The sequence below is a fragment of the Arachis ipaensis genome, chromosome B03, assembly GCF_000816755.2.
Source record: "Arachis ipaensis cultivar K30076 chromosome B03, Araip1.1, whole genome shotgun sequence".
Taxonomy (NCBI): domain Eukaryota; kingdom Viridiplantae; phylum Streptophyta; class Magnoliopsida; order Fabales; family Fabaceae; genus Arachis; species Arachis ipaensis.
In genome coordinates, this window is record NC_029787.2 from 12,414,168 (window position 1) to 12,437,344 (window position 23,177).

The window sequence follows — 23,177 nt, forward strand, 5'->3', positions numbered from 1 at the left end:
AAATCCAATTAAATATAATATTTATTTATAGACTTGAATATATTAATTTTTTAATTATTAAGTCATTCCTAATTTTGATAAGGAGAAATATAAGGTAAAGAGCAAAGTTTAAAGATGTGCCTAGTTGGCAAAATCTAAACCACACATCCTAAAGCCACACTTTTCATTTAAAATCGTAGCTCTTCACAAAGAAAAGCGTCACCTAATGGAAAAAAGTAAATTAGAAGATTTAAGAGAAGAAATAATTAAGTTATCAAAATTAATAGATAAAAAATTAATGATTTTAACCAATATTAACTGTAATGACACCGAATTCTTAAAATCAATACAAAATGATTTTTCTCAAAATCTTTATTTTACTATAAGTTTTATTGAAGGACTTCAAAAACCTGAAAAAACTTATTTTTCACATGGAATTTCTAAAAAATGTTACCATGGAAATGATTCACCACATCTTTATCATACCTTTAACCCACAATTAAATTCTATAGTAGACATGCTTGAAGAAATATTAGTATCTATAAAATTTCAAAAAAAATAAGGAAAAAGAGAATCCCAAAGAAGAAAAATTTCACAATATAATCAACATAACAGATTTAAAAGTAAAACCACCACTAAAATTATGAATATTGAAGAAAAATTAGAAGAAGTTACAATGCTTTTTAAACAATTAAAGATGGCTCAAGAAAATAATATTATGGAACAAGGATTTCAAATAGAAGAATAATTAGTAAACCCTGAAAATATAGAAAATGAAGAACACATCCTAGATTATTCAAGTGACGAAGAACCAGCAATTCCAATACAAGTAAAAAATGAAGCTGGAACATCTAAGGATAATCAATCTCAATTTAAATGGGAAACAGGTTTTGACAATTATACTTTTAAAAAAGGGTTTATAAATAAAGATTCAAAATATACAAAAATACCATCAAAATACGTTCCTAAAATCCAGGAAATGGAAGGAGATAGAATGCTCGATTTAGACTGTAAAAAGAATGAAAAAGAAATTTTCGAAAATTGGTTGAATTCCTTTTTATTAGAAGCTTTTACTAATCCAAAGCTTAGTGAATTGTCTGGAAGAGATATTTGGAATTACATAGGGTTTCATACTAAAGGAACTATAAGAGATTATATGACATCAGTAGAAAATCAAATAATAGAAGATTTAGCAACAAAAACAACAGCTTATGATAAGATATTATATATAATGATGATTCTATATAAAGAATATTAAGAAGCAAAAAATCATTTAGCTAATATTCAGATATATGATCTATGTAATGTAGAATCCTATATATGTGAATATAGAATACATTATTACAAATTAAAAGAAGAAGATAAAAATCATTATCTTAGTATGTATATAACAAAACTTCCATATCCTGCTAATGAATTTATAATGGGAAGATTTATAAGAGAAATAAACAGAGGGACAATTGAAAATAATTTTGGTGGAGCAACCTCCGCAATAATAGAGGAAATAAAAGAACGTTGTATGCAAGAAGCAACTCAAAAAAGATTTGCAAATATAATTAGAATTTGCTGTCAAGATAATGAAGAGATACCTAAAAAATATGGTCTTAATAAAAATTTTCAAAGAAAAAGAAAATATCAATTTAGAAAAAGAAAATACTATCCAAATAGGAGAAAAAAGAGATATTTTAGAAAGGAAAATAATAATAAAAATAAAAGACAAAGAAATAACTATTGCCCAAATAAAAAAGAAAATTGTAAATGTTGGTATTGCCAAGAAGAAGGACACTATGCAAATGAATGTCCGAAAAAGAAGGATAAAAAGGATCTTACTAAACAAATAGAAATTGCTAAGTCTTGTTTCATGGAACCTTTAGAGGAATCTGATGATAACTTAGATTATATTTTTGAATATGTCTCGGAAACAGACTCAGAGACTGAGTGATAATGCTACATTTATTACTATAAAAATAACAGAAAAATTTATAAATGCTTTCATAGATTCTGGAGCAACACAATGCTTTGCTAGGAAATAAAGATAGAACAACTCTTGGATGAAATTTGTGCTGAAAATCCTTTAGATATTAAAAATACAAATACCGAATTAGTAAGTATTAAATTAAAAGATCCTATAAAAGAAATAAATGTTCCAAATAAAATTCCTTATTTCGCAAGAGATAGAGAAGAGTTTTCACTAGAATGTAGAGATCTTTTGGAAAAAGGAATTATAAGATTAAGTAAAAGTCCTCATGCGGCTCCAGCTTTCTATGTCGAAAACAATAATGAAATTAAAAGGGGAAAACGAAGAATGGTTATTAACTATAAGAAGATGAATGAAGCAACTATTGGTGATGCTCATAAACTTCCAAGAAAAGATTCTATTTTAGAAAAAAATCAAAGGAGCAACTTGGTTTTCATCTCTTGATGCAAAATCAGGATATTGGCAACTTCATTTAGACGAAGAAACAAAGAAATTAACTGCTTTTACTTGCCCAACAAAAGAATCAACAAGTGTGTTGCTCTATGAATGGAATGTATTACCATTCGGATTAAAACAAGCCCCAGGTATTTATCAAAGATTTATGGAAGAAAATCTAAAAGATTTAAATGAATTTGTTTTAGTCTACATTGATGATATACTAATTTTTACAAAACAGGACATAGAAGATCATCTTCAAAAACTATTAATAGTTTTAGAAAGATGTAAAGAAAAAGGATTAGTTCTTAGCAAAAAGAAAGCAAGAATAGCAAAACAAGAAATAGAGTTTCTTGGATTAATTCTATCCACTCAAGGAAAGCTAAAACTTCAGCCAAATGTCCTAGAAAAGGTAAATTTATTTCCTAATAAAATAGAAGATAGAAAACAATTACAAAGATTTTTAGGGTGTATAAATTATATTTCTGATCAAGGATTTTTAAAGAATATAACAGAATACACTAAAAGCTTATTTCCAAAAATAAGTACTAAAAAAGAATGGAAATGGGATGAAAAAGATAGTATGTAAATTCAAAAGATTAAAGAAATATGTGAAAAACTTCCAGAACTTTATATTCCAAAAGAAAATGACTACTTAATAGTAGAAACAGATGCTTCAGACAGAACCTGGTCAGGATATCTAAAAGCTAAGAAAGCTATAAAAAGTTTGGAACAAGAAAAAGAATCACTAGATTCTAAAGATTCCCCAAAGGAATTACTTTGCAGGTATATTTCAGGGACTTTTACTCCAACAGAACAGAGATATACCACTCATGAAAAGGAAACTCTAGCAGCAATTAAATCTCTTAAGAAATGGAAAATTGATTTACTACCCAGAGAATTTACTTTAAGGACAGATTCAAGTTACCTAACAGGTTTCATACGATATAATTATAATCATGGACGATTGGTAAGATGGCAATTATTTTTGTTACAATATCCAATAAAAATTGAATATATTAAGGGTGACAAAAATGTTATTGCAGATACATTAACAAGAGAATGGAGTTCATCTACAACGCATTAGATCAAGAAATTCAAAAATATGAGCAAGAGCTCAAAAAATGCAAGCATTGTCAGCAAATAAGGACACAGATCCAATCTCTCAAGAAGGCTATTGAAGCAATGAAATCAACACAACAAGCAAAACCATCAGAGTTTAGCAAGCTAAGCATGGTGGACAAATCAGGTGAAGAAAAAATTTCAGAAGACAAATCAGGTGAAGAAAAAATTTCAGAAAATAAAACAATTGCTGAAATCATTAAAAAATCCACCCAAGATAAAAAATATTACGTAATTTATAACGGCCCCATGAAAGGAGTATATGATGCCTGGGAAAAAGCAGCACCATTTACGCATCAATCAAGGATAATTCATAAAGGAGGGTTTCTAACACTAGAAGAGGCAAAGGAATCCTTCAGGGAATATGAAGCTCTCCATCCAGAGCAAACTCTAAAAAGAGCAGATAAAGCTCCAATTCAAACCCAGAGAACAGGGATAATAAGAAACATTCCTACAAGGGCTGAAATCAAGGAAAAGAAAAGGGTTTGTAGATCAAATCTCAGAGAAACCCTTAACATAGTCCTGAATTGGACTGAAGAAAAAAGGACAATTTTGGGATATTATCATATTGCCAAAGAACAGCTAACAAAGCTAGTTATATTTCTAGATGCTTCCCCATCTGACACCTATCAGTTTTTTTAATATGGATTAATTGATACAATTTTAATTTTTAATGATCTAAAAATTATTAGTGAGTTTCCTGCAGGATTCGTTGATGCAGTAAAGAGATTTAAAAATATGATTGACAATGTAAATCCAAGGGATATATCCCTAAAAATTACAAACAGTCAACCTATTTTTAATGAAAAAGAAGAATGCTTGGTTCAGCACTTAGGTCATAGAGCACCAACAATGTAGCTGGTGCAAAAGAACAAACAATGACGTAAGCAATGACGTCATAAGAAGGGTAAGAATGGGAATTGTCCATCAAACCCAACTATTATAAATAGGTTGCTCAGGCAATTGTAAAGATCATCAGAAAATAGAAAGCAGGAGGCAAAGAATACCCACATGTTAGGAGAGCAAGGAGGAAGCTGCCGAGGCGATTCTATGATCTGAGGAAGAATTCCTTTAGGAAAAATAGTTCTAAACTCCCCTCTGGAGTTAGTATTTACAATCTCCCCTCTGGAGATAAAAACACCCTATGTAAAATATACTAAATAAAGGAAGTTTTTCTCCAGAAAGGTACATCTTCATCCTAGTCTTTCATTTATGAATTATTTAGAAAGTTTAGAATTAACAGAAGAATCTGATTATTATAGATTAACTGCTTTATTAGATAATGAAAAACAGGCTGTTCTAAAAACAGAATTAAATCTCAAATCAAATGAAAATTTTAATAAACAGAACCTTTTAAAAGAAGTTTTTAATAGAAAAAATATAATATACTATGGAAAAATTCAACTTGAAGCCCCTATAAAGATAAAATTCGCCAATGGAGAACTTGAAATAGCTTTGATAAATGATAAAGAATTAAGTAAACAGATTGAGAAAATTAAGGATCAACAAAAAAGATCTAAAATTGGATGGATTCATATTAGTACTATACAAGTCTTAATCAAATCTACATATATGAAAGGAATTAATTCACCAATAAGCTTAGCAATCTGTGACAAAAGAATTACTGATGACCCAATAGACCAAATAATTGGAATTGTTCATGGAAACTTGGCAAACGTAAATGTTAAATTCAATGCCCATCTTGGATATGCTATACCTTTATCAACTGAAAATCTTGGAAGATCTATAAGTTTGACTTATAAATTTCACAGAAAGAATCTAATGGAACAAGATGATGAACCATTTTCAATTACATATGCAATAAATTATGCTTTAACAAATAGCCATCACAGTATAATATTTAAAAATAGAGAAAGAATTTATGTCGATGAATTATTTCAGAAAATTGTAAAAACAGAAATACTAAAATATAAAGCTATTGAAAACCCAGTTCTATTATTAAAAGAACCATCAGGAAAATTATTTTCATCGAATTTTCAAATAAGAGAATCTAAAGTTAATAGCCCTTTAAGTTTATCTAAGTTAAAAATTAAAGAAGAAAATTCTAAAATAAAAGAATTAACAAAAAAGGTCGAAAAATTAAATGAAACCCTAAACACTAAATTATGACAATAAATAAAGAAGAAATATATGTAACTTATCAAGACAAGAAACAAGAGCTCTTTGAAAGAGAAAATCGTTTGAATTATTTACAGTTTTCTGAAATAAATCAAAGAGCATTTGAAGCTCTAAAAATAATCTATGACAAGTTAAGAAGAGAAGTTGAAGAGCTAGAAAATTTAATAGAATCTCTAGAAAATAGTGATGAATCGATGATAAAGTTTGCAGAAATTTTAAATGAAGCATAAAAAGATTGAAAAACCAGAAAATAAAATAAAAAGAAAAAGGGCGGAAAAATTAAAAAGTAAAATAAAAGAGTATAAAAGGGAATTAAATAAACTTCAGATCGAAATTGATGACCTTATAATAAAAAGGATAGAAATAAGAATAAATATAAACAAGTTAGAATTAAATTTAAAAAATTTATAAATGCCTGGAAAACCATATTATGACTTAAAAGAATTAAAACTGTTGAAAGAAAAAATGGAGAATGAAGTCGAAAAATTAAGAAGGTATTTAGAAACAACAGAAAGTGTAGAAATAAAAGAAGTTTTTGAGGATTTGAGAAATTATATTAAAGAAAAAGACAAACAGATAAAAGATTTTATATACAATAATCCATGCAAAAAAGAATATTATAAACTAAAATAAGATTGAAAACTATAAAAATGAAATCACAATATACATCAAGGACTAGTAAAAAATTGGATAGAAATGATAAAAATTGGTATCAGAGCCAAGTTAACGATTAATGGTAACACTTTCTCTTTAAGCAACACTTTTTAATGACACGCTTTTTTGCCACAAAAAAATAAAAATCTGTAAAGATGCATCTTTACAGTAGATGGCACCTTTATATGATGACATAATTGTGATAAACTCTAGCCACAAATTTTGACTTTAAACATTGAGTCATACTTGATAAGTTTCGTGCAATTTTTACTCTCTTTAACTATCAACTTATTTAGTAGAGACCATTCTCATTTATGTTGGTAACTTGTAGCATCATCTTTGAATATCTTAAATACTTTTAGACTTGTTAATAAAATAATAAGCTTAGTTTAATAGTAAATAGCTATTAAAATGGGTTAATTTTGTCGGATTAGTCCATTTAACAATCTTAAATGAACAAGTTTTTAACTCTAAAAATAGAAATTTAAAAATGATATATTTAACAAGTTTAACTAAGGATTTTAGTTGAATGGTTAAATATATTGTCTGTTAATATATTGTATCTGCGTTAAATATGTGCGAGTGTGTGGTGTGTGTGATGTCTAAAATTGGGGACTGTATAATCAATTTGACCAAAAGAAAAAAAAAAAAAACAAGTTCGTCCAAATTAATTTGTGTATTAAACAGGTTCACCTGCGAAATAAACAATTATTCCAATTAATTCATTTATTTTCTCATTTTTTTTAGTTTTCTGATGTTTTTAACAATTATTTTAATAATTCAATTCAAATATCTCAAATTTAATCCAATAACCTATAAAAAAAATTAAAAAAAGGAGTCAAAATTAATATTTTAGATGGGTTGGATCTCTAATTTAAAAGCCCATATATATTTTATATATTGATTCGATGGGTTTTTTTTTTTTGAATGGATCCAAATCGAGTTTGGCATCTCTAATTTTCCGTAGCGCATAATACATTTTCATGTGGCTTACCACATTTATGTTAGGTAGTAGGGTTGCGAATATAGAATACAATAACTTTTCTTTTTCAAGGAACTTATATCTTTTACAAGGAACATCATAATGAGGTCCACAGAGCAACATAGCAAGGGAACTGGAAGGGTTAAATACCATCTTTTTTCACGGCTCATTTTTTTATAATATGAAAATATTATTGGTGTTTTTAATGAAAATAGGTGTATTTGGTGTATTCGCAAATCAATGGCCGTATCAGTTGGGCAGTTTCAACACGTCCGGGCCATGCTGACTCAACATGTGGGAGGCGTACTGCCACACAGGGAGGACGTGCTGACTAAGCACGTGGGGAGGTGTGATGTCTACGTGTTACACTCTGATTTGTTGGCGATGCAACATGTGGTCTGCGTGTTGAGTGTTCTCCCTATATAAGGCAAAGCTTGGTACCATTTTATTGCAAGAGGAGAATTATTTGAGTGTGTTTCTAGTGTGATAGAGAGTACTGTAAATTTGGTAGTGTATCACAATGATGAGATTACACAGAATACTCATGAGGGAGTCAGTTTTGCATGTGAGAATCCATTTTCGTTTATAGTTCCCTGTACTATGACGTTCATAGAGCTTCAGAATGGTCTTTATCAAAGCATGGAGAATGATATATTGAGGGGAGTGAGTAATATTCTGTACTGAAATTCTATTATAGTTTTTGATGGTATAATACAGTTTGATATTATACTGATCGTTGACGAAGTAAGTATGCAGAATATGTTCAATATTCACTGGCAAACTCAGGTGCGACAGCCAAATATTGAGCTGTATGTTGAGTTTGAAAATGTAGAGGCAGATGAGATTCAAAATGATCAGACGATGATAGACCTGAAGTGTACGAAGGAATGAACAGTGATAGCGAAGAGGACTTTGAAGCTACTTATGAAACCAGCGACGAAAATGAAGATGGTGATGTGGGAGGTGAGGCAGCAGTGGAGAATGTAGTGGTTCCTCCCACAGTTAGTCAACCGATGGACGTTTCACCTTTTATGCGTAACTTGGATCTTGACGCTATGCATGCATCGGAATTCCCCAAATATGCAAACATAGGTATGTGATGAGGGTTACAATACGTTTTTTCTTAATTTATATTTTGGATGGATCAATGAATAATGATTTCTATTTTGTGTAGGTGTTGTTGATCCTGAGGAAGGGGAGTTCATGATCGGAATGGAATATAGTTCTAGAAAGTCAGCTGTCGCAGTAATTAGAAGTTACACTATCTCTAGAGGAGTCGATTACAATGTTTATGAGACTAACCCACAAACATTCTATGCAAAATGCAAGACGTATTGGGTGTGGGTGCAACTGGCTTATCTGAGCCAGCTTGATACAAAAAAAGATTGTTGGGAGATATACAAATACAACGGTAGGCCCACGTATGCCATAGGAACGATTTTACAGGATCATTTCAAGTTGGACTTGGGCACAGTTGCTGAGGCTATAAAGCTATTGGTTGAGACCGACCCGTTCATCAAGGTGAAAGCTATAATTGCGGAAGTTCAGTCAAGGTTCAACTACACCATCGGTTACGGAAAGGCTTGGTTGGCAAAGTAGAAGTCCATAGCCAAAGTTTTCGGTGGTTGAAAAGATTCTTACCAACCTTTGCCATGGTGGTTCTCGATCGTAGTTCATAAGATGTCTGGCTCAATTATCCAAATAGAAACGTGACCCCTGTACAACGGGAGTGAGGAGGCGGATGGTGTCAGGATACTTCACCGCGTATTTCAGAATTTCAATTCATGCATTAGAGTGTTCAAGCATTGCAAGTCTCTGGTTCAAGTTGATGGTACACATTTTTACAAAAAATATAAAGGTATACTTTTGATTGCTGTTGCACAAGATGAGAACTAAAACATTGTGCCTATTACTTTTGCCCTCGTGGAGGGAGAGACCGCTGATGCGTGACACTTTTTCTCAGTAATTTATGAAGGCATGTTGTTAAAAGAGATAGTATGGATATAATCTCAGACCAACGTGAGTCAATCCGGCCAGTAGTAAATTGTTCTGAAGGTGATTGACAACCTCCAAAAGCATGGTAGATGTTTTGTATTAGGCATATTGGTAGCGACTTCTTAAGGGCATTCAAAGTCCCGCACTTGCAAAAACTTATTGTCAACATAGAGTATTCAAAGACGGTGGAGGAGTACAACATCAACTATAAGCAGTTGCAAGAGTGAGGCGAGGCATATGCCTGGTGGTGCGATGCCATTAAACTTATAAACTGGGTATTGGCATTTGACGAGGGACATTGATGGGGCCACATGACGACGAACCTTGTCGAGTATATTAATTCAGTGTTGAAGGGTGCCCGAAACCTCCCTGTGTTAGCGCTCGTCCGAGCAACATATTATCGGTTAAACGAGCTATTTACGCAGAAGAGTGCCGAGAGTCACGATCGCAAGCGTGCTTGATTTACTTAATCTGTATTTTCACAATAGTGGATTAAGCAAATATGCAACGTGTTGGACATATAGTTGTGTATCGGTTTGATAGACGAAACAAGGTATTTGAGGTGCGTGAAATGCCTAATGAAAAGGTGTTGGCAGTTGATCTTGCGTGACGGACGTGTGACTGTGGGCACTTTCAGGTGGAACGACTACCATGTCACCATGTTATTGCTTGTTGTGCTAACCAGCATCTCCATTGGTAGCTGTATGTGAATGATGTGTACAAGATAACAGAGGTTCGTAAGGTCTACAGATTTCACTTCGTACCATTAAGCGATCTAGAGAAATGGCCTGCTTATTTGGGACCGACATTGGTCGCTAATCCCGCCTTGCGGCGAACGTTAAAAGGTCGTCCCAAATTGACCCGATACCTGAATGAAATGGATTAATGAGAAATGCGTGGTCCTTGGATATGCCGTATCTGTAATAGATAGGATCATAGTCGGAGTCGATGTCCTCAGCGTGCTAGCCCGATTGGAGTTGGTGATAATGGTGGTCTCTGATCTTTGTTGGTCATTATGTTTATATGTTTAGGTTGATTTTATCCATTAATATTTTTTAGGTTCGTCGTGTTTGTATTTTTAAGTTAATTTTATCAGTTAATGTCTGTGTGAGTCGTTGTATTTGTATTATTAAGTTAGAGATTAACTTGTGTGAGTTATTATAGTGGACCGTTTGTGAGATGATAATTCAAATTTGATAAAATAACCTTACAAAAAATTAACTAAAAAATACATTAACTTAATTCTGAAATCATAATTTAAAGTTTGATAGGGTAAACTTAAAAAATATATTAATTAAAAGTTACATTAACTTAATTTTGAATCCATGGTCTAAAATTCAATAAATTAAACTTACAAAAGAGTAATTAAAAATTAAACTTAATTACTAAACCCCTGCTTACTTCTTTCCAAGCATCTAATTAAGTCCCTTGCCCATTATATCCTGACCAAACTGCGACGGAGTAAGCTTATCAGGTAGGGGTGTCCGCGGATCGGATATGGCCAAAATTTCAATCCGATCCGCACTAAAATCATCGGATCGGATCGGATCCAATATCCGCAGTTTTTAAGGTTAGATCCGATCTGATCCGATCCGCACATTTGCGGATCGGATCGGATCGGATATCGGATATATCCGCAAAATAAAAAATATTTTTAAAAGCTTATTTTTATTAAAAAAATATCAATAAATTTTATTTTTTCTATTCTTTTAAATATGTTTACTCTTAAAATAATATTAAACATACTTTTCTTGAATAATAAATTAAATAATTTAACATATATGATAATTATTAGTTAAAATAAAACATAAAAAGAATATTTTACTTATTTATTTCTTTATTTTTGCGGATATGCGGATATGCGGATACCAACACAAAATCCGCAATCCGATCCGATTAGTGTGTGGATCCGATCCGATCCGATCCGATCCGAAAGCCTTGCGGATCGGATCCATATCCGCAATTTTCGGATCGGATTCGGATAAACACCGCGGATATGCGGATCGGATCCGATCCATGGACACCCCTATTATCAGGTGGATTTCTTTTCATCTGTAGGTTACATGGATGACCCCAAACTAAATTACTGACATCTGCGGTGGCCGATCCACCTGCCTTTGCCGAAGCAGATGCATCGGGATTGTACTCCTCAACAACCTCATGCTCATTCATGTTTAACTCAAAAGTGCTTGGCCTAGTAGGTGGTAGATTGAGACGAGCAGTATCAAATACCATATGCAGAGTGATGAAACCGCTCTATCGAGAATCACACGATGCCTGCCCTGAAGTGTGATCAGAAACAGACCCTCGTCGACCAGACTCTGGTGGTGAAAGGATAGTGCTTAAATTTGGAACAGGACCTACACCAGTGTCAACCCAATGCTATATATGATCATCTCATCCCCATCAACAGAATCTGCGATGGAATCGATGAAAAGTCAACCCATTACTGTCCGGGCTAATTGTGCTATGTGGGAGAAATCTGCTAGCTAGACTGACTCTGCAGACTATACTGACTGTGACGGCTGTGCTGACTGTGTCCACTGAGCTAACTGTGCTAACTGTGACGGCTGCGATGGTTGGGCTCACCGTGGTTGCTGGACTGGCCGTGTTGACTGTGTTAATTGCGACGGCTGGGCTCGCCGTGGTTGCTGGATTAGTCATGGTGGCTGTGCTGACTGTGGTCTAGTTTCTGTGGGAGATAATAAGAAAACGGTTCAAACACTTCATACTGAGGTGGTTCTTGAGGTGGATGCTGAGGAACTTGCTTCGACAATCTCAGCAGATGCCCGAAGAAACCCACGTACCAATCACGATACTTAGTCGATGGTCTAAAGTCCTAAGTCGGAAGGGGGTGCAGATCCCGCCGTCGAGTGTTACGACGGTTGCCCTATTCCTCTATCCATCCCGTATGTAAAACCAGCATGTGAGCAGGGGCGCAGGTACATATAAGTAAAGGGGGGCAATGCCCCCCCCCCATTTTAGTTTTTATTTAAAAAAAAATAGTCTAGTCCCCCCTTTCTTTATTTCCCAGCCCCCCTCTCCTTTTGTTCCATAACTTTAACCCCCCCCCTTTTAATTCCTACAAAAAACCCAGCCCAATAGCCCATTCCCTATCCTTTTTTTATTTCTCAGCCCCTATCCCTTTTTTATTTCTCAGCGTACAATCAGTTTTCCCATCCCCTTTTTTTATTTCCCAGCGTACAACCAGTCTCTCCCTCTCCCCCTTCCCGCCTTGTCTTTCCAAAATTTCAGGTAACAACTTTTCCTATTCTTCTTCTTCTTTATATCTTTAATCTTCTTATCTTTTACGGTTTTACCTCTTTGACTCTTTTTTTTTTTGCAGATTAAAAAAAATAGTAGTTCAACAAGTGATTATTCACTCCTCTTTCTCAAAAAAGGTTCTATTTTTATTTTTTTATATATTTAGTTATTTACTTAATTAGTTAATTTATTATTATTTGTTAATTAAGTTTATGTTATTATATGTTAGTTTGTATATTTAGTTTTTTTTATTAATTAACTATTTAATTATAATTTTATATTATTTATACTAGGATGTTAGTATTATTGTTCTGAATTTTAATATTTTATTTTAAATTGAAATATAATTTTTATATTTTATAAAGATTTAGACTGTAATTTATACTTTTTGCTAAATATATTTTTAATTATAGGAACTTATTTGGCCATTTGAATTATGAGTAAGTTCAAAATCATTGATACATTTTTTAAAAGAAAAGATCAAGAGAATGAAGATGTTTCTACTATTACTACTCCAATACTTGAGGGGTCATCAAATTTCATTACTTCAAGTTCTCCATTGAATAGCTCAAAGCGTCCACAACTTCTTCCAAATCAACTGGATGTTTTTCGTTTGGAAAGAGATCCTGGAATGCGACCAATGATTTGGAAGTTTCCTCCAAATAAAAGAGATGAAATTCGTCGGGCTTATATTAAAGTTGAGCCAAATCAACCAATTCTTGATCATTATCCATTTTCTGGTGATAAAAGTCATTGTCGCTTTCAAGCTTCATGGTTTAAATTGTTCCCATCTTGGTTAGAATATTCTATAGAAGATGATGCTATATATTGTTTTCCGTGCTTTCTTTTTGCTAAGGAACCTTCAATCAATACGGGTTCAAATACTTTTATTGAGAATGGTTTCAGGAATTGAAAAAAAGTAAATAGTGAAAAAGAATGTGCTCTTTTGAATCACATTGGCAAAGGTCCTAACTCATTCCATCATAAGGCGCTGAAATCATGTGATGATTTGATGAAATAATCACAACATATTGACAGACTTCTTCATAAACAAACATCAGAAGAGATTGAAAAGAATCGAATTCGACTAGGAGCATCTATAGATTGCATTAGATGGTTGACATTTCAAGGTTGTGCATACAAAGGACATGATGAAAGCCAAAGTTCAAGCAATAGAGGTAACTTTTTGGAAATGTTACAAAAGAAAATATCATTGACGTTTTATAAAATTTTATAAAATTTTATAATTCAAAAGACACAAATCTAAAAAATTTTATAAATTTATCATTGACGTTTTATAAAATTTTTTAGATTTGTGTCTTTTGAAAAGTAAAAAAAAAAATATAGTAGAGTAAAACTTACCTGAAACCAAATAACATAGTGTAACACACATCTTTGATTAATATTAAAAAAATTAGCCTAATTATGTACATAAAATCCTAAAAAATACAGTTCTATCTTTTTTAATTAATTTAGCTTTAAAATACCAATAATATTTTTTCATGTGCTGCTTTTAATCTAAAATCCTAGAAAAAAATTGATTTAAAATGTTATAATGTTATTATATTGGCACAACACTTTATTTTTGTATGATAAATACAAGTACATTTTTATATGTTATTTTTAATTCAATGTACTAATAGGAGTTAAAATTAATTTATATTTAATAATTTTATACTAAAATTAATTTACTATAATCTTGTTTTATACTTCTTTTAGTATATATTTTTTATATTATATAGTATTTTTTCTAGTATCTTATTGTACAATGTGTAATTAGCCATTTGATTCGAAATGTGAGTAATTCGAATCAATACAATTCGAATTAGTTTTCAACGTAATTCGAATTGATATAACTCGAATTACTCGAAAAAATTGGCAACAAGTAATTCGAATCAATACAATTCGAATTAGTTTTCAACGTAATTCGAATTGATATAACTCGAATTACTCGAAAAAATTGGCAACAAGTAATTCGAATCAATACAATTCGAATTAGTTTTCAACGTAATTCGAATTGATATAACTCGAATTACTCGAAAAAATTGGCAACAAGTAATTCGAATCAATACAATTCGAATTAGTTTTCAACGTAATTCGAATTGATATAACTCGAATTACTCGAAAAAATTGGCAACAAGTAATTCGAATCAATACAATTCGAATTAGTTTTCAACGTAATTCGAATTGATATAACTCGAATTACTCGAAAAAATTGGCAACAAGTAATTCGAATCAATTTGATTCGAACTTCCTCCTACTCACGTGTTCCTACTAATTCGAATTGAGACAATTCGAATTATGCTTTTATAATTCGTCCAAGTTGATTCGAATTACTTGTTGCCAATTTTTTCGAGTAATTCGAGTTATATCAATTCGAATTACGTTGAAAACTAATTCGAATTGTATTGATTCGAATTACATATATTTGCTCTTTGGTGGATTGATGTATCAAAATTTCGTTTGGCTGATTTGGATAATTTTAAACCCCCTTAACACATATAGATTTTTTTACCCTATAATACTATAGATTCGTATAGTTCGCTCAGTGTTTTTTGGCCTCGAGATAAAATTTTTAAGAATGTGAAAGACATATATAATTATTGAAATTAAATAATAAATTATGTTATCATGTTATATTAATATTTAGAATAAAATTCTCGAAAATATCTTAATTTGAAAAAGTTTATAAAACATTCTAGACAGACAGTTTATTATATTAACAAATATCTATAAAGTATGGACACTTTTTTAATTTATCGTATTTGTGGTGGCAAAGTCCGAGTTTTAGAGGAGATACTGCCGAAATTTTATAAAAATTAGAGATTAGAGATTTTGTTTATATGATTATTTAAAAAGATTTAGATTCAAAGGTTATATGGTTTGATTTAGAGTTATTAAGAAAACGAGCATGTTTTAAGTTTGATTCATTTAGAAAAGAATGAATTATGTTTTGAATTGGAACTATTGATGGACGAAATGGGAGGTGTGATAATGAAGGATAAGGATTGAATATGATTGATGTATGATGATGAATCAAATGCGATTGAGAATGATGTTGATGTTGATGAATTATAATTGAATTATTTATATGGCTTATGAATTTGAATAATCTGAGATACGAGATTCCCTGGATTAAGTGCCGTGGCTTGCCACCACGTGTACCAGGTTGAAAACTCGATACTCTATTGACCCTACGATGTAAGTGTGTGACCAGGCACTATATAAATTCCCGGGAATGTTACCCCCATTGAGTATTATTGATTATTTGAGAAAAAACTATGCATAGACTCTTGGGGATGCACGTCGAGGGACAGTCTAAGTACAATTCAGACTTGTCGGGTTGGCTGGATAACCGACAGATGAGCCTCATCAGCCATAGGACAGGCATGCATCATATGCATATTACTTGAATTACTTGCTTGTGCTCTAATTGGGTGTGCCTATCTGTATTTGCCATGCTAAATGTGTATTTGTTACCTGCAGTAGTTGTAACCTTCTTGTGTTTGCCTTTATCTGTCTATCTGTCTGTGAAATGCATGATGGAGTTGGAGGTATGGAAGAATGGCAGTATATGACTTAGATTTAAGGTTAAGTTAAGTTAGGATTAAATATTTTTAGAGAACCACCCTTTATGGCTTCTGTTTAATACTTTAAGCTCTATAATCTGAGTGTCGGCGTTCTAGGATTGCCTCTGGCATTCCCAGGACCTTATATATTATGTGTGTGGCACCTTTACCATACTGAGAACCGGAGGTTCTCATTCCATACTATGTTGTTATTTTTCAGATGCAGATCGAGAGGCATCTCGTTAGGCATCTAGACTCTTGAAGCGGAGTGGTTACTGGGATATTTTGTTATGCTATGATGTATATATATGTACTTAGCTTTCTCTCCGCATGACTTATTCTTTTTGATCCTCTTAGAGGTTTATGGAGAGGCAGGATTGTGTATATGTACTTTTGGGTTTTTGATATGTATGTATATATGTGTAAATATTCTCCGGCCAGTCTTGACTTCGCAGGCTGAGTCAGGAGCTTGTTATTTTGTATCTTTGGCACTCTATTCCTACTTTTGTTATCTTATGTTTGATAGTTATGGTTTTCTTAGCACGCAAGTTAACTCGTTCCTTGAGCGTTGCGCTTTTATCTCGCGATTTTTATTTCCCCTATTCTTCAAGGCTCCTAGCATATTATAATTCTTCTGCTATTATATGTACTCATTCTATTTTAGAGGTCGTAATACCACACTACCTCTGTTTTACGGCTTAAGCGTAAAGCTTAGTGTGATAGGGTGTTACATTATGGTATTAGAGCAGTTCGTTCCTATAGAGCCTGAAAGACGGACTGATTGTACTTTTGTGCATTCTCTGTATATGTGTGTATGTGCTATTAGGATATCTGATTGATATATATGGCATAAACGTTTGTGAGCATGCATTTGGAACTTAAAGCATTAGACCTGCGATATTGAGACTGATCAACTTAATATCACTTGTTTGGTGTGTATAGGGACCAGATGTCGACTCGCGGACGCAGTTGCGGGCGAGGTAGAGGTAGGACAGGCACCGTTACTCCTGCTCCCATAGGGACTGATCCAGTAGACTCTATGGCTGCCTTGGGGAATATGGCTGCAGCTATGCAGGCAACAGCCGAGGCACTGGGTAATCAGATAAATCAGGGTAATCATGGGAATAATAATGATGAGGATGGTCCTATGACACTTGCCACATTTCTGAAAGTTCGCCCTCCGACTTTTAGGGGAACCTCAAATCCCACTGATGCAGATAACTGGATTCAGGCTATGGAAAGGGCGTTGCAGGCCCAACAGGTTCCCGAAGAGCAATGGGTTGAATTTGGAAGTTATCAGCTGCAAGGTGAAGCTCAGTATTGGTGGCAGGGAACACGACGTATCCTGCAGCCTGATGGTGCTGCGATTCCTTGGGAGATTTTCCGGACAGATTTCTATAAGAAGTACTTTCCTAATTCAGCTAGAAATGCCAAGGAACTTGAATTAATGCAGTTAAAGCAGGGACAGATGACTGTTGCTGAGTATACCAGTAAATTTGAGGAGTTATGTCGCTTTTCTCGTATCTGTCAAGGTGCGCCTGAAGATTTTATTGAATGGAAGTGTATTAAATATGAGGGAGGTCTTCGAAGCGATATTCTGAGCTTCGTTGCCCCAATGGAGATCAGGGTATTTTCTGAATTGGTGAATAAGAGTAGGGTGGCTGAGGATTGTGTGAGGAAGGCGGCAGCAGAGAAAGGGAGTTTGAGGGTGCCTTTTCAGAGGCCTTCAGGGAGGAACTTTGCTCCGAGAGGTAGGAATTTCAAGCGTGGAGGTTTTGTTTCGCAGCAGACTTAGGGTCAAGGTAATTACAGAAGGCCGAATACCAATGCTAGTCAAGGAAAAATGTTTGGGAAGCAGCCACAGCAAGATCTGAATTGTCAGAAGTGCGGAAGGTATCACCCTGGAGTTCCGTGCAGATTCGGACTTGGAGTATGCTATTCTTGTGGACAGCCCGGGCATATGGCCACCAATTTCCCGGAGAAGAAGAAGTATGAGACTGGTAGAGTGCAACAGCCGGGGAGAGTATACACCACTTCTACCATTGGTGCTGAGGGATCTGAGACACTGATTAGAGGTAATTGTGAAATGGCTGGTAAAATCTTAAATGCTTTATTTGATTCAGGAGCGTCTCATCCATTTATTTCATTTGAAAAGGCCCATGAATTAGGATTGAGAATGGTGGTTTTAGGTTATGATTTGAAAGTATATAATGCTACTCATGAAGCTATGGTGACTAGGATAGAATGTCCACAAGTTCCTTTTCGAGTGCAACAGCGTGAATTTGTGCATGATTTGATTTGTTTGCCTATGACTGGTCTTGATCTCATTTTGGGATTGGATTGGTTATCCAAGAATCATGTTTTGCTTGATTGTTCTGAGAAGTCAGTACAGTTTATGCCAGAAGGGTCAGAAGCACCGGTTGTGGTGAATAGTTACTATTTAAATTCTATGATAGTAAACTGTTATGGAACCGAATGTCAGGGTATTATGTTATTAACTACGGGAGTATCAGGTGATGATCAGAGTTTAGAGCAGATTCCCATGGTATGTGAATTTTCAGATGTGTTTCCGGATGATATTAATGAATTTTCACCTAATCGGGAAGTTGAATTCGAAATTGAGTTGGTGCCTGGAGCCGGTCCGATTTCAATTACTCCTTATAGGATGTCACCTTTAGAAATGGCTGAACTAAAAGCTCAGCTGGAAGATCTGTTGGGTAAGCATTTTATCCGACCAAGTGTTTCTCCGTGGGGAGCGCCAGTGTTACTGGTAAAAAAGAAGGATGGGAGTATGCGGCTGTGTGTCAATTATCGGCAATTGAATAAGATCACTGTGAAGAATAAATATACATTGCCTAGAATCGATGATCTAATGGATCAGTTACAGGGTGCTGGTGTGTTTTCTAAGATTGACCTGCGATCCGGATATCATCAGATAAGGGTTAGAGACGAGGATATTCCGAAAACTGCTTTCAGAACCCGTTATGGTCATTATGAGTATACAGTGATGTCTTTCGGGTTAACTAATGCCCCGGTAGTATTTATGGATTATATGAACAGGATTTTCCGACCGTATCTGGACAAGTTTGTTATTGTCTTCATTGATGACATTCTTGTTTATTCTAAGACTGAAAAGGAGCATGCTGATCACTTGCGGACTGTGCTTCAAATTCTGAGAGATAGGAAGTTATATGCTAAGTTATCTAAATGTGAGTTCTGGAAGAGTGAAGTGAAGTTTCTCGGCCACGTGGTGAGTAAGCAGGGGATAGCTGTGGATCCTGCTAAGGTGGAAGCAATGATGAATTGGGAGCGACCAACTTTGACATTCTTTATTCTAAGACTGAAAAGGAGCATGCTGATCATTTGCGAACTGTGCTGCAAATTCTGAGAGATAGGAAGTTATATGCTAAGTTATCTAAATGTGAGTTCTGGAAGAGTGAAGTGAAGTTTCTCGGCCACGTGGTGAGTAAGCAGGGGATAGCTGTGGATCCTGCTAAGGTGGAAGCAGTGATGAATTGGGAGCGACTAACTTCAGTGACAGAGATCAGGAGTTTTTTAGGTTTGGCAGGGGTATTATCGCAGATTCATTAAAGGATTTTCACAGCTCGCCTTACCTTTAACTAAGTTGACTAGGAAGGACATGCCTTTTATCTGGACTCCGGAATGTGAAGAGAGTTTCCAGGCATGGAAGCACAAGTTGACTACTGCACCTGTATTGGTATTACCTGAACCAAGTGAACCGTTTGAAGTGTATTGTGATGCATCTCTGAAAGGTTTGGGGTGCGTTCTGATGCAGCACCAGAATGTTATAGCATACGCCTCACGGCAATTAAGGCCGCATGAAATGAACTATCCGACACATGATTTGGAACTTGCTGCTGTTGTGTTTGCTTTAAAGATTTGGAGGCACTATCTCTATGGTGTTAAGTTTCATGTTTTCTCAGACCATAAGAGTTTGAAGTATCTTTTTGAGCAAAAAGAATTAAATATGCGTCAGAGGAGATGGATGGAGCTTCTGAAAGATTATGATTTTGAATTGAATTATCATCCAGGAAAAGCGAACGTTGTGGCGGACGCCTTGAGTCGAAAATCTTTATATGCAGCTTGGATGATGCTACGGGAAGAAGAATTACTAAAGGCATTTCAAGGTTTGAATTTGGGAATTAGAGAAGAATCTGGAATCCTGTGTTTGAGTCAGTTGCAGATTTCAAGTGATTTTAAATCAGAACTTCTGAAGGCTCATCGAGATAGTGAAGTGTTACATAAGGTATTACCAGCAGTTGAACAGGAAAAACAGTGGAGAGTGTCAGAAGGTCAAGATGGTTTATGGAGGTTCAAGAACCGGATTATTGTGCCTGATGTTGGAGACCTGCGACAAAGTATCTTGAAGGAAGCTCATAAGAGCGGGTTTTCAATTCACCCAGGGAGCACTAAAATGTATCAGGATCTGAAAGCGATGTTCTGGTGGCCAGGTATGAAGAATGATGTGGCATTACATGTATCTAAATGTTTAACGTGTCAGAAGGTTAAGATTGAGCATCAGAGACCATCAGGGACCCTTTAGCCTTTGGAGATTCCACAATGGAAATGGGAGAGTATCGCGATGGATTTTGTGATAGGTTTGCCTAGAACCCGATCTGGTTGTGACGCTATTTGGGTGGTTGTGGATCGACTAACAAAATCAGCTCACTTTCTTCCTATCCGAATAAGTTGCACAATGGAGGAATTGGCTCGAATGTATATTCCCCGTTATATTGGACCGTTTGAGATCTTGAAGAGAATTGGACCAGTAGCTTATAGAATTGCCTTACCGCCGTATCTTTCGAATTTTCACGATGTATTTCATGTATCACAGCTTCGAAAGTATACTCCTGACGCAAGTCATGTTCTAGAACCAGAACCAATCCAAGTAAGAGAAGATCTAACACTTCCAGTAATTCCGGTAAGAATTGATGACACCAGCGTTAAACGATTACGAGGAAGGGAATTATCATTGGTAAAAGTAGCTTGGAGTCGAGCTGGTATCGAGGAACATACCTGGGAGCTCGAATCAGATATACGAAAGGACTATCCACATCTCTTTTCAGGTAACTAGATTTGAATTTTGAGGGCAAAATTCTTTGTTAGGCGGGTAGAATGTAAACCCCGATTAAATTAGTAGATAATTAGTCAATAAATTAGTTTTTAATAAGGAGGATTAGAAATGTGAATATTATATTAAATTAGGGTAGATCTCATCGAAACGAGAATTTTGACACTAATTTCGAAGAAAACGGTCCAAAATTGGACCGAAAGGACCGAACCGGTTGAACCGGACCCGAACCGGGCTATCGGTCCAACCGGACCAGCCCTTTTAAGTGAACCCAAGCCCTTCGTCCCATCATTCCAACAGAAACGAAGCTTTCAGCTTCCAGGGGAGGGAAGGACGAGAAATATTCCCGTAACCCTCACGTAAATTTCCGATCCCCGTAACTTCTCCGTCCGAGCTCCAATCGCCGCACTGTTTGCGGCCACGCGTCCACCGCGTCGAGCTCTACATTTCTACCGGAACAATTTCACTGGTAACTTGTTTAATCACTCTCAGCCCTCTTTTCCCCTAATTTTCGAATTTTAAGTGGGAATGTTGAATTTCTTTGATTTCTGATGTTTTAGGATCCAATTAGCTTGAGAAAAACGTTCACTCTTGCTTATATGAAGCTTGGGTAAGGTGAGAATACAATAATTTTATTTTAATTTCATTAAATTTGAGCTTTGAGTATTAAATTGGGTATATATGTGTTATGAATGTGTATTAGGTTGAAAATAAATAATTGGAGCTTGAAATTGTGAATGCTGGAACTTGGAGGAAGCGGATTAGTTGAGGTTTTGAGGGCTGTGTTCTTTTAGGAAAATTTTCTTGGAATAATACTTGGGAATCGGCTAAGGTATGGTTTAGGTTTCTTGCATTTAATATATAATGTTCTGTGAAAACTTAGGCTAGATGACCATGGGATAAGTTGGAATGCAGGTGTATATTTAATATTTAGTAATTTGTCGATGAATATAATTGGTTGAAGTTTATTGGATAATTAGTTATTAATTTTGGATGGTGAATGTTGTTATGTTAATTTGGAGAGAATTATAGTTGAATGTTATTGTTGATGAACATGGTTGGTTTGGTGCTTGTTGATTAATTAAAGATTCGATGAATTATTGATTTGAGGTATTTTGTGTTAAAAGCCTAGGATTTGTGAACTATGACTCCTAGTTGAATTTTGGTTGTTGGATTTGAATATTGTATGAGTTTAATTGTTGATCTGAGGTAGATTTTTTGTGGATATTGTTATGATAATGAGGAAGGAAATGTTGAATTGAAAAGAATACAGGTTTGGACCCGAACAGAGTGGCAAAGTCCGAGTTTTAGAGGAGATGTTGCCGAAATTTTATAAAAATTAGAGATTAGAGATTTTGTTTATATGATTATTTAAAAAGATTTAGATTAAAAGGTTATATGGTTTGATTTAGAGTTATTAAGAAAATGAGCATGTTTTAAGTTTGATTCATTTAGAAAAGAATGAATTATGTTTTGAATTGGAACTATTGATGGACGAAATGGGAGGTGTGATAATGAAGGATAAGGATTGAATATGATTGATGTATGATGATGAATGAAATGCGATTGAAAATGATGTTGATGTTGATGAATTATAATTGAATTATTTATATGGCTTATGAATTTGAATAATCTGAGATACGAGATTCCCTGGATTAAGTGTCGTGGCTTGCCACCACGTGTACCAGGTTGAAAACTCGATACTCTGTTGACCCTACGATGTAAGTGTGTGACCAGGCACTATATAAATTCCCGGGAATGTTACCCCCATTGAGTATTATTGATTATTTGAGAAAAAAACTATGCATAGACTCTTGGGGATGCACGTCGGGGGACAGTCTAAGTACAATTCAGACTTGTCGGGTTGGCTGGATAACCGACAGATGAGCCTCATCAGCCATAGGACAGGCATGCATCATATGCATATTACTTGAATTACTTGCTTGTGCTCTAATTGGGTGTGCCTAT